This window comes from Crocodylus porosus, unplaced genomic scaffold (genome assembly GCF_001723895.1).
Source record: "Crocodylus porosus isolate Cpor-Errol unplaced genomic scaffold, CroPor_comp1, whole genome shotgun sequence".
Classification (NCBI taxonomy): domain Eukaryota; kingdom Metazoa; phylum Chordata; order Crocodylia; family Crocodylidae; genus Crocodylus; species Crocodylus porosus.
In genome coordinates, this window is record NW_017728947.1 from 103,048,585 (window position 1) to 103,060,291 (window position 11,707).

The 11,707-nt window shown below is 44.1% G+C and overlaps 1 protein-coding gene across 1 annotated transcript in view; it reads right to left on the reverse strand.

Moving 5' to 3' along the window:
- The window catches only part of LOC109320634 (SERTA domain-containing protein 2-like), a 20,844-nt gene extending 10,170 nt beyond the window's left edge, over positions 1-10,674 (reverse strand). Inside the window, exon 1 of the mRNA XM_019550812.1 lies at positions 9,711-10,674. The gene's annotated coding sequence lies outside the window, so the exon portion shown is untranslated. The remainder of the gene's footprint in view (positions 1-9,710) is intronic.
- Between the last annotated feature and the right edge of the window lie 1,033 nt (positions 10,675-11,707).

Below are 11,707 nucleotides of genomic sequence, written 5' to 3' on the forward strand. Positions count from 1 at the left end.
CCCTCTCAATGTTGTCCACATCCCTCCTGAAGTGTGGCGCACAGAACTGGATGCAGTACTCCAGCTGTGGCCTGGCCAGTGTTGCATAGAGGGGGAGGATCACCTCCTTGGCCCTGCTAGAGCTGCACCTGTGGATGCATGACAAGGTCCGATAAGCCCTGCCAACCGTGACCTCGCAGTGTCGGCCCACATTCATCTTGGAGTCAATAATAACTCCAAGATCCCTTTCTGCCTCCATGCTCTCAAGAAGGGATTTTCCCATCTTGTAAGTGTCCTGCTGGTTACTACTGCCCACGTGCAGCACCCTGCACTTGCCAGTATTGAAGCGCATTCTGTTTTTTGCTAGCCCACCCCTGTAACCTATCCAGGTCTTGCTGCAGTCTTTCCCTCCCTACTAGTGTGCTCACCTCACCCCAAATTTTGGTATCATCAGCGAATTTAAACAGGTTGCTTTTCACCCCGTCGTCCAAATCGCTGATAAAGAAATTGAACAGCGCGGGCCCAAGGACGGAGTCCTGGAGGAATCTGCTGCCCGCTTCTCCCCAGGTCGAATATGACCCATCCACCACCACCCTCTGAAATGATTAGCTCAAGAATTTTTTTCTTTTCCAAAGCTGACCTGTGGAAATACTGGGTAGCTAATTGCAAACAATCAAAAGAAACAGTGCTTTGACCTTTGAACATACACAATAATGTGAAGCGCTCAGAAAAAAGCCAGGTCCTAAGTAATCTCAAACGAGGCATCCAGAATTAGAATACTGCTAAGAATTTTGGCCTTAGCCTGTGCAGAAGTCTATCTGGGTCATTGGAAGAAGAACAACACTGATATCCCCACCTCACATGCACGTTGTGAAAATAATTCATTAGTTAGCGGCAACGGGCATTACAGAACTGCCGTAAGGAAATTAATCGTTCTTAATTCAGCACCAGGTTTAAGCAACATGCAGTAAAGTAGGCCTGAAGCCATACATAGGAGAAAGATGCAAAGGAATTCAGTGCAACTGCTCATTCACTGACCACCATTCATTTTGTGCAATTAATTAAAAAAAATAGTATTCAATCGTGTAAATTAAAGGTGCAATATAAAGGACTGAATTAAAAGTGTATAAGCAACCTTAATTCAGGTGTTTCCTAAATTTTGAGTTTTCTTTTAATGGAAGGCATATAATGTATATTTATGCTACATTATCAGAACTAAAACACCTGTGATTAATCAATTTTGTCAAGGTGAGTAAGTAGTAATTCCAACCCTCCCAAATTGATGCTAGCATTTTAATTATTGCAACCCCATTGACTTTAATGAAAATACTTGGCTAAGCTTCCCACAGTAAAATTCTGGGAGATATATGCATTAAAAATCCTTAAACTGTTTACTCAGAGGGAGAGAGAGAGAGAGAGAGAGAGAGAGAGAGTGTGTGTGTGTGTGTCTATTGCACTAGCTTCCATGCATTAACACTTGCAGTTTCTCCCCCTACAACTCCCATATGTTCCAATCCCTTAATAAAACTAGTAGCTGTGTTGGAATAGTCTAGAAATATTGAAGAACATTAAAGTTGCATTTCTACAAGCATATGACTTAAAATTTCTTATATGTGAATTTTGAGATGTAAGCAGATTTGTTTAAAAACAGATTTCTAAATCCCTAAAAGACAGAGATGACTTTTGGCATGCCCAGTCTTAGTTGCCCCATCTTGATCTCTGCCTGCTTAACATGGCTTTTTGCCATTGCAAGAATGCTGCAAGCCTCTTTTAAGAAGCTAGATATATCAGTAAGTGTAGAAAAGTTTGGAACAGGATAATAAAACCAAAGTAACATCACCACAGTTTCACAGACAAGATTAAAATGACCAGCATCATGCTTGTTAGTACAGACTTTAAACTTCAGTTCTACATCAAATGTTTTAAACTACCGACCTACACATAATAAAATCCTCTATTACTAAATAAATTCTATTTAATTCTACCTTTTAGTATCAAGTAAGTTGTGAAGGTAGTCTTCGCTCTAAAGCAGGAAACTTATCCTGTGACTGCATAATAATGTTTCCCAGATACTCTTGTTAAATAACACTGCACTATTACAGACTGTGAACTACGATCAAATTGTTTAATTTTGTACTGTGCTCCCCATTGCAATATTTGATTCAACCACAACATCTTGATCTCCTTATTTCCATGTCCAGACAGTCTTGTATTACTAGAGTGACTGATGTCGTTGTCAGCCCTTGCAAAGAGGTGACAGCACTGCACAGCCTGTTTAACAGAGCAGCACAAGCAGGATGTGCTAAATCAAAAGGAGCTTCTAAAAAATGTGCTGTGAAACGTATCCTTTTTTTGCTCCAGGCCTATTCCAGGAAGCCACTCAACACTCAAAATAGGGCCCAGTAAAAGGATCTCACAAGTGCTGATCTGAAAATTGTCATACGTACAAAGGGAGCAAAAGTACAATGTAATACTAGCATAAGATATGTATTTATTTGGTTAGTGACAGAGGTGGATCACAAGCTAAAGATGATACTTCCATAAATTTAAATGAAATTTGCAATGTAAGACCATGTTTTAGACGAGAGGTGTCCAACCTTTCTGAATGTGGGGATGGATCACAAACTTATCACCCAGTGAGCCAGCGAGCCATATTCAAAGACCTCACAGGAAGAGGCATCACATCAGGAAGTGATGTCACGTGCCCTTTGACACTAATGAAGGTCTCAAGAATATGTGAAAGGGTCATGAGCAAACTTTAAAAGTGGGTTCTCCTTTAAAGGAGAAAAATATATAACTGTGGCTTTTCTCTTGTGGGCTGGCAGAGTCCCAGCCTGCAAGGGGCTACTTGGAGCCCCCCCATGCCCCACACACTGGGGCAATGGGGTCTAGAGGTAGGAGCAGTGAGGGACACTGGGTCGGGACTGACCATCTATGTTTACAAATGGGTCCTGGTACAAGAAAGGTTGAGAACCACTGATCTAGATCAGGGTGGACAATTATTTGAGGCAGAGCGCAGCAACAGAGGGCACAACCCTTACTCCTCAGGCTCCCAGTGGTGAGCCAGATAGGATCAATTGGTGGGCTGGATACAGCTCGTGGGCCATATTTTGCCTACCCCTGATACAGGCATAGCTATGCCTATGTTTTACTATAGGTACTTCTCATGCTTCTGGGCCTTGCTGGTTGCCCCCAACCACCACCCTTCCCTTTCCTGCTATATGTGCCAGGGTGTTTTTAAGTCTTCCTCAGAGGTATTGGGTGTTGGCTACAGCCGAGGCTAGGGACTTTGACTGAGGTATGCCAATGCTCCTTCTGGGACCAAATCCAGACGTTTTTGTCTAGAGGGTTATGTCCAGAGGTAGGCAACCTCTTCCATGGGTGCCAGAGCATAGCACACAGAGGCATTTTGCTTGGCACGTGTGCCTCGGGGCAGACTTCAGGGGAAGGGTCAGGGCTATGCTGCCACAACAAGGATAGAGCCCCTCGTGGCTCCTCCGTTGCCTGCCACTGGCACGCCAACATTTTACAAGTCCAGGCTGTGGGTATTTTTGGCACTGCCCAAAAAATGCTGCCAAGCCCTGGTCTTGCCCCTCTGCTCGGGGTCCCACTGATCGCCAAATCTGGGGTCAGGAAGGAATTTTATCTTGTGGTTAGATTAGAGCAGACTGTGGAGGTTTTTGCCTTCCTTTGTAACGGTCCAGCACCTGGCTTCTGGGGCATGGGCACAGCCGACTCTCAGGAGGGAAGACCAGGCTTTGAGGTTAAAGCCTTCGTCCCAAGAAATGGGGGTCAGAGCTGAGCCTCCCTCCCCTGTGAAAGGCAGGGACCCCCCCACACACACACACAGGTGCCGGGAGCCCACAGTCACCGGCTCTGGCCCCGGGGGAGGCACAGTCTTCCTGCCCTGACCCCGGCCCAGCCCAACCTGTGGCACCTCAGCCGGGCAGGAGACGGCAGAGGCAGACAACAAGGGTGCACCTGGCTGCCTCACCGCCTCCATGGGTCCGCATCGCCGCACCGGGCTGGAGGGGGCTGGAGCTAGAGCTGGATCTGGGGCTTGGCAGCACCTCAGGGCGCAGTGAGTGCAGGCTCCACCTGAGCCCGGGGCCACCCTGCGCGGCACGGCCAATGCCAACAGCCCGGCAGGAGGAGGCACCTGCCCACATTGCTTTGCCTTCGCCAGCAACACAGGGCCGGGCAGCCAAGCCAGTCTGCCTCTCGCTCGCACGTGGGGAGCGGCGAGTCGCTCTGGCCAGGCAGTGGTGGCTTCCCCACATGGTACTGGGGACGGGAGGAGGCGGGCCGGGTCTGCACTCCTCTTCCCGCACGCACCATGTTGGCAACATCAAGCTGACATGGTGCGTGTGGGAACCTTGTCCCTTCCCTAGCCCTTCAGCAGCCATTAGGAAGCTGCTGAGGGGCTGGGGAGGGACAAGGGGCGGGAATGAAAGTTAGCAATGTTTACTTTCATTTCCCGTAGAAGCACCGGGGGCCACAGAAAATGCCGTGGCAGGCTGCATGTTGGACAAGCCTGTTTTAGACTTTAGAGCAGTGGTCGCCGAACTTTTTTGATTGCACACCCCTATCAGTAAAAAATTTTTGAGCACACCCCCCCAATACATGTATATTTATATAAATATACATCTAAATAGAAGTTCTAATATTTTCTTCCCACATCCCAATGGATCATCTTGCACACACCCCACTTTGGAGACCACTGCTTTAGAGAACAATTATGAGGCTTTTTGCTATGCCAGAGCAAGCGTAATTAAAGCTCTTCATATTTAAGTATTTTGGGTGCTACTGTCTAACCTATTTCATAGATTTCATAGACATCAGGGCTGGAAGGGACCTCGGGAGATCATCGAGTCCAGCCTCCTGCCCAAAGGGCAGGAAGTCAGCTGGGGTCATAGGATCCCAGCAAGATAAGCATCCAATTTACTCTTGAAGGTGTTCAATGTAGGTGCTTGAACAACCTCCGATGGCAGGCTGTTCATCCAAGATAACACAGTGCAAACTAACAAACAGTCATGCTGGATCCTACTTTAAAAATGATGAAAGCTTAATTAACTTCTTCCATGTTAATAAAACAAAACAAACAACCAGATGTGCTTTTCACTGCTAAGAGGGCCAAACACTTCCCACTCATTGCAAACAAGCAGAGAGGGACGGGCACCTCCAGACCTCATGTGAAGCAGGTGTTCTCTCATCACTCTCCCACTTCCTTCAAGCCCCATGGACGCTGCTTTATGGGGATACTGCCCTCGTGGGTCTGGAGCAAACAACCGTGCTGGCCGAGTCTGAAGCAAGCGATAGCAGAGGGGAAGCATGCCACCAACTGGCACATCAGTAGAGACCGCTAAGCGGTAGGCCCGGTTAGAGCTGGCAGCTTTTCAGAAGCAACGCTCCAGGCCACCAAAAACATTAACATTGTGAAGCCAGTTGTAAACAATAGAAAGCTCATGCTACCATTTCACAGGGAGACACCAGCTCCATCTGTCACAGGGACTGATGCTGCAGTGCAGCTGCTGCTGACACATGGTGAGGAAGTGCAGCTGGAAAGAATCACAAAGAAAGCCGGGAATGAAAACTCCCAATTATTTTTGTTTGGACACATCATTTTAGAATTTCCTCTCTCTTTCACACAAGATCTCAATACAAGGATGCAAAAGTGTTAAACAGAGAACTACCTGCAAACTTAAATTTCAAGAGAGCTTCAAAAGGGAATTCACAAGAGCTATGACTACATATTCAATGTTACATACACATTTTTGCTTTTCTTGAACAGCAGCTAGAACTAAGGCTAATGGGGTAAAAATAGTATTCATTTACTACCATCATATATGTTGATGGATGTGATCGTCAAGGAACCATTTGTCTGTGTTATGTGGGAGATCATACTATATCAGGGGTCAGCAACCTACATCCTTTGGACCAGATCTGGATTATGGAGCCATTTTATCCAGCTGTGGAGCTGGGGGGTTTCAACCTCATTTTGGCAAGAGTGGCATTGTGGGAGAAAGCAGCAAGTGCAGCTTCAGCTCTGGTGGTGCAAGTCGGGCTGGAAGCAGCTTGTGCTTAGAGCTAAGCTATGTTAAAAGCGACAGCCCACTGCAAAACACTGCTGACCCCTGGACTATTCAGCCACAATTGCCCGCTTTGGCCTTAGAGTTTCTAAACATAAGAATTTGACATTGGTCAACCCCAGGGGATTTCCCTTCTGCATAAATAAAGCATCATATTCTGTGGGCTGAAGACTATCTTGCTCATCAGAAATGTACCCCTATTCAAGTCTAGTTTACTGCATTATGAAGGGACCTGCGATTACCTATAACAGAACTGGCAGATGTAGGTCTATTTTCAAGTTTTAGTAACAGAGCAACTAGAGTTATGAAAATCTCTTTTTTGACTTGTATAAAATGTAGCTCTAGATGCACTTCCAACATTTCAGATTTTAAAGCATCCATGACTGCCCTGGCTCTCAAGAGAAAATATCAAAAAACAAAATCTCACTGCCCCAAATTTACAAGTTCAGTGGCATAGTAGTGCCAACCACCCCACCCCCCTGTAAGTGGAAGGGGAAAAGAAGGGCAGGCAATTGAGGTTTTTCATAATTATTCAGCTCAAGACTGCTTATCTTGTTGGTTTCTGTAAAACCCAATTCAGGAAGGTAATACATTAGGAGAAGAGAGATTTTAGCACTAATTTGAATTAAGTGAGGGCAAGGACTAGGGTTCTGACAGGCTGTGAAGGGGTAGCATTCCCAGCATAAGGAGCAGCACGAAAGATCAGAGACAGATGCCTACAATACATCAGCTAATTAACACCAGCTGTCTAGAAGGAAGTCTATTTTAGGTGACATTTATAAGAAATAATAGTTTTAATTCAGAACCATGAAGCTGTGCACAAGAGCTAGAGACCATGCAACTGCACAAAGCTTACTGTGAGTGCCATCTCCTGAAATTCCTGCTTAATGTCTGTCACTTACATATCCATTTCTCCTAGGAAATGTTATCTAGTCCCTATCACTGTAATATCTGAGGGCACAGACACGAGTTATCACACGGTAAAGGAGGGTGGGGCTTTACAGCAGGCCAGTTGCGCAGCAGTAATTGGGCATGCTCTTAACCTGGTACCTGAAAGCTAAATGAAAGTGGGCTAATTAAGCTACTGCAGGTCAGCTTTCACTTATCACAGAGTAAATGCAACTCACACACTAAAACCCTACCTACCTTTATTTCAGAAAACTTGTTCATTGCCTTGATACCTTAACAACCTTTAAAATACTTGCTAATATATTAATATCTCATCTTAAAATATAAAGCTTCTCAGGGCAAAGAATACATCTGTCTCAGCTTTTGCACAGCACTTGGCATACAGGAGACCTGACTACAACCGGGGGCCTTTGAGCATTTCCACAACACAAAGAGGAAGGCAGACAGGGCAAGGATCAGACACTCTAATGCTCGTAGTGGAGCAGGGCATGCAAGGGACATGATATAAGCTTTAACTGCAGCAATGGATTAACACTGACCACCCAAAAATAACTCATATAACACAGCAAGGAACATTTAAACTGGTGTCTGGGTACTGAAGGTCTCTGAGGATTTTACAGTTGAAATAAGGCTTCTATCAACCACAAGACTGGGGCCTTTCATGAGGTAAGAAAACGAGGAAAACAGACACTAGATTTAAGGACAGAGGAAAATTTAGAAGTGTACTTCATTTTTAATTCTAGACAATCTATGTAAAATACTATATATTGTAGGTACATAGGTCTAAAATAGTCTAAACAAGAATATGCCATTTCATTTCTGGTCTTTGTTACTTCCAAGAAACTAAGCACCTAGGCAGCATAAAACTGTTTGCTGGAGTTAAAATCCAACGGAAATGGGCCTTTAAGAGGGGGTTGTTACTTGCCAAGTAGTTTTATAATAGGAGACGTATTTGGTCACCAGAAGTGGCATATGCTTCATACTAGTTCCTCTTCCTCCATTACCATTAAAAGAAATGACATAGAAAGAAGCATGGGGTATTACTGTTCAGATTCTCATAAAACTACAGCTGAAGCCAGCCTACCTGCTGAACTGTTTTAAAATAAATTTACTAGACTGAAAAGCACTAAATTAAGTCAATGGAAGAATGACATGAGAAGGACAGCCTTAGGGCAGAGCACAAGATTGGGAGTCTAGAATTCATAACCTGCCTTGGTTTCACTATCTGCAGAAGTAGGGGCTAAATGCACACTTACTGAGCCAAATTAGTCTCAGTTATTTACTAATGCCATCAGGTAAACAATACTACTGTCAGGCTCACCTTAATCTACAAATTGGGGTAGAGGAAGAAGAGTCTAGTAATAAAATGTTGCCTACATTTTAAAAGGACACCTTCATAAATTATTCTTTACAAAGGTCTGGTACTGAATTTTCTGCATGCAGAAGACTACAAAACAATCCTGCAGCGTTTCAGAGTGCAGCATTTCATTCTGGACAAGCAGCTTCTCTGTCTAGATAAGCACTTTCCACCAGCAAGAACAGCTGTCTCTGAGGCCACTTAGCAGTAAATGAAAAGTACTTTTTAGCATTTACCCCACTCCCTCACTCCTTAATTATTTAAGGATACAGCTCCACTTCCAGATGAGAACTCAATCAGTGTATATAAGTCTAAAGTGCGGGCGAAGTAGCGTTTCAGCTAGGAATTATGTGGAGGTTTTCAGCAGGAAGAAGAGTACAACAGTATTTCAATTAAGTAATAACGGTAGTTCAGCTGAACCAGACACACGATCAGAAGTTACTAAATCTAGAAACTCCTGAATTATAATTAAATTTGAACTAAAAATACCTCCAAAAAACCCTCTGATTCCACCTATGTAAAATCCAGGGATTAACAAACTTGTCATTAAAAGATCATCAGATTCAATATAATGTCACTTATCCAGCCTGATTTAATTGACTGAAAACAGCAGTTGGAAAAAAAAAAACTACATGTGCCTTCTTTATGTTATCCACCTTTAGCAGATGGAAAAATACTGCATGTGACTACAAATGTGACATCGTACATAAAGATCAGGCATGGAGTAACAGCAATCCATATTAAAATCCATCAACAATGGTGAAATGCTAGCAGGGAATCAGAGTGTTTCCACCAATAAGTGAATAAAAATGCAACTAATATAAAAAATTCTTCTTCAGACTCAATACCATACATTTGAAGTATTTCATAGTTAACTACAGTAGATAAAACATTTAAATGAACCACACCAATTCCTTTATCACATCCAAGATTTTATATTAGAGCAATAGCTTGCCAATATCAGAAATACTGTCTCATCAGGCTATTTCATAAATACCACACAAGACTCACTTCCTGCAACTGCAGAGATCCCCGCTTGCATCAAAGGGCATAAATACGGAAATATCCCTGCATCGAGCTTGTTATTAAAATAATTAGAAAAGGGATATTACAAAAACATTATGGTAACGTTACAATGGAACAGGTAATAAGTGACACACAGTCAGAACATGCAACCCTAAGCAAATAACTGAAAAGATTTCATCCAGTCTGTTAAGGCTAAAAAAAGTCCACTCTGACATCTTGGATGCTTGACTGCTTCAAAAAAATTACTCTGAAACTGAACATTAAGAATTTAGCCTACAAATATCAGAACACCTTGGGCTAGCAAAGAACAGAAACTCCAAATATAAGAGTAAGATTTCACTGAGAGTTACCCTTAAACAACAGAAAGGCGTTCAGGCGGGAAGATTCCAGATTTTGTAAAAAGCCTGTTCATCCAAAGTGGAGTCGAACTACGCAATTCCGATGACAGCCCAACTCATCTGCTTCGACAGAATGATGCAACTTTAGGGAAGAATTAGAAAAATACTGAATTACTATGACATTGCTTTCCAGAAAGCATCTAAATATATTGAGCCTAATAATTAGCACAGTCCAAACAACTTTCTCTCAACTAACATTTCAGGTATTAAAAGTTAATGCAACCATAAAATGATTTAAGAACATGAACTGAGAGGATTAAAACTAGAAAGTTCACTGATGCCTTGAAAGCCTATTTCAAAAGTCTAATCTATACCTGATCATCTTTCATATAATTTTATTTACGGAAGGTAAATTATGAGTAACTAGGATACAGAAAGGAAGACTGATCAAGTCTAAGTATCAGACACAACTAAAAGTGATACCAGGCTCAGCAAGGCTTGAAGTTATAGCTCAGTCTGACCCAAGGCTCACATTCTGGGGACATCCTTATAGGCTGTAAAAACAGCCTTCACCCTTGGAGCAGGGTCTCCTGTGCCAAGACCTGTGCCTAGCACAGCTGGTCCACTTCACTGGGTGACAGATAACACCCACTGTCTTGCAAGGTTAGGCCCCTACCACCCCCAGGGCTCCAGGGGTCTGACGCTCCAGGACAGTTACAAACAGGGGGACTGACTTGGGGTATGCCTCTGCAAGAAGAACTCAAGGCATTCCCTATGCATGCCTCAAATGGGCATGGCAGCACCTTACATGCACCTTGGGAAGCGCCTGATGGGGGATTTCTGGGTCAAGACTGCAGACAGGGACCTCTGAAGACCTGTGAGCACCTGTCCAGGATTCCCTGAGTTGAACAGGCGCACTGCGAGTCATGACACAGCAGTGAGATATGTGCCCTGGGAACCCCCTGCATGGGGACTCCTAGGGCACATTCTTGTAAGGCATCCACGCCAGGCTTTCACTCCCAGCACCTGTGGAGCCTGATCCTGCATGCCCTGGGCATTCCCCTGCAGGGGTGTTTTCGGGGCACGTAGGATTGAACCCCTGAAGCACTGGGTGAGCCAGCCCCAGGCAGCTGGAGAGCACAGACAGCTCCGAGATGCCCATGTTCTCCTGCCATAAAGCAGGCAGACATCCTCTGCAAATTTATACTACCCATTACCACAGCCACAATTTTGGGCATTTATGGAGTGACAACGGGCACAGGCATCTGGTTGCTCAGGCTTTGTGCCACAACAAATTTTTACCACGGTGCAAAGGCAACGCCCGTTTTCAGCGGTAGTGTCACCGACTCTGAGAAGTCAGCGAAGCCATAACCATTCACAGCAGCAGACCATCTGCAATCCAGACCGAATGCCGCAGCACCGAGCTCGCCTTCAATCTGCATCTGGGCCGCTTCAAACTTGGACCTAGGCATAGCAACCTACCACTAAGAAATGAATCACTGGAGACAACGTCAACACCACCCATGTGAAAACTTCACAGAAAAACTAATTATTGCCATTCAAAACTGCCTGAATTTCAGAAACTGTATTCAAAAAACTCTCGCAAACCATTAATTTTCTAAATATATATGGACTTTCCAAAAGTCAGAAAACTAGGAAGCCCTTTACTTTGTAGCCTCTCACTGCACATAGGTCTCCAAAATACAGGTGCTCATTGACCTTTTGCTATCTCCAGATGTTTCAGGACACGGGACCAGGCGGGTAAAAAGACCCAATAACCCAACAGCTGGATGTCCACAGCCTAAAAACAAATGCCCGCAAGTGAAACAGCCCCCTTATCCCCTCCTAGCAGGAGCCGGCGTGACTCATTCTTGACACGAAATTAAAAGCAGGTCACTTTAAAAAAAGGCAAACAACAAACAAAACCCAAAAAACAACCCATTAGGGAAACAGCAAGTGAAAATTTAACCTATTAACAGACAGAATCATCTCTGGTCTTAAAAGAACAG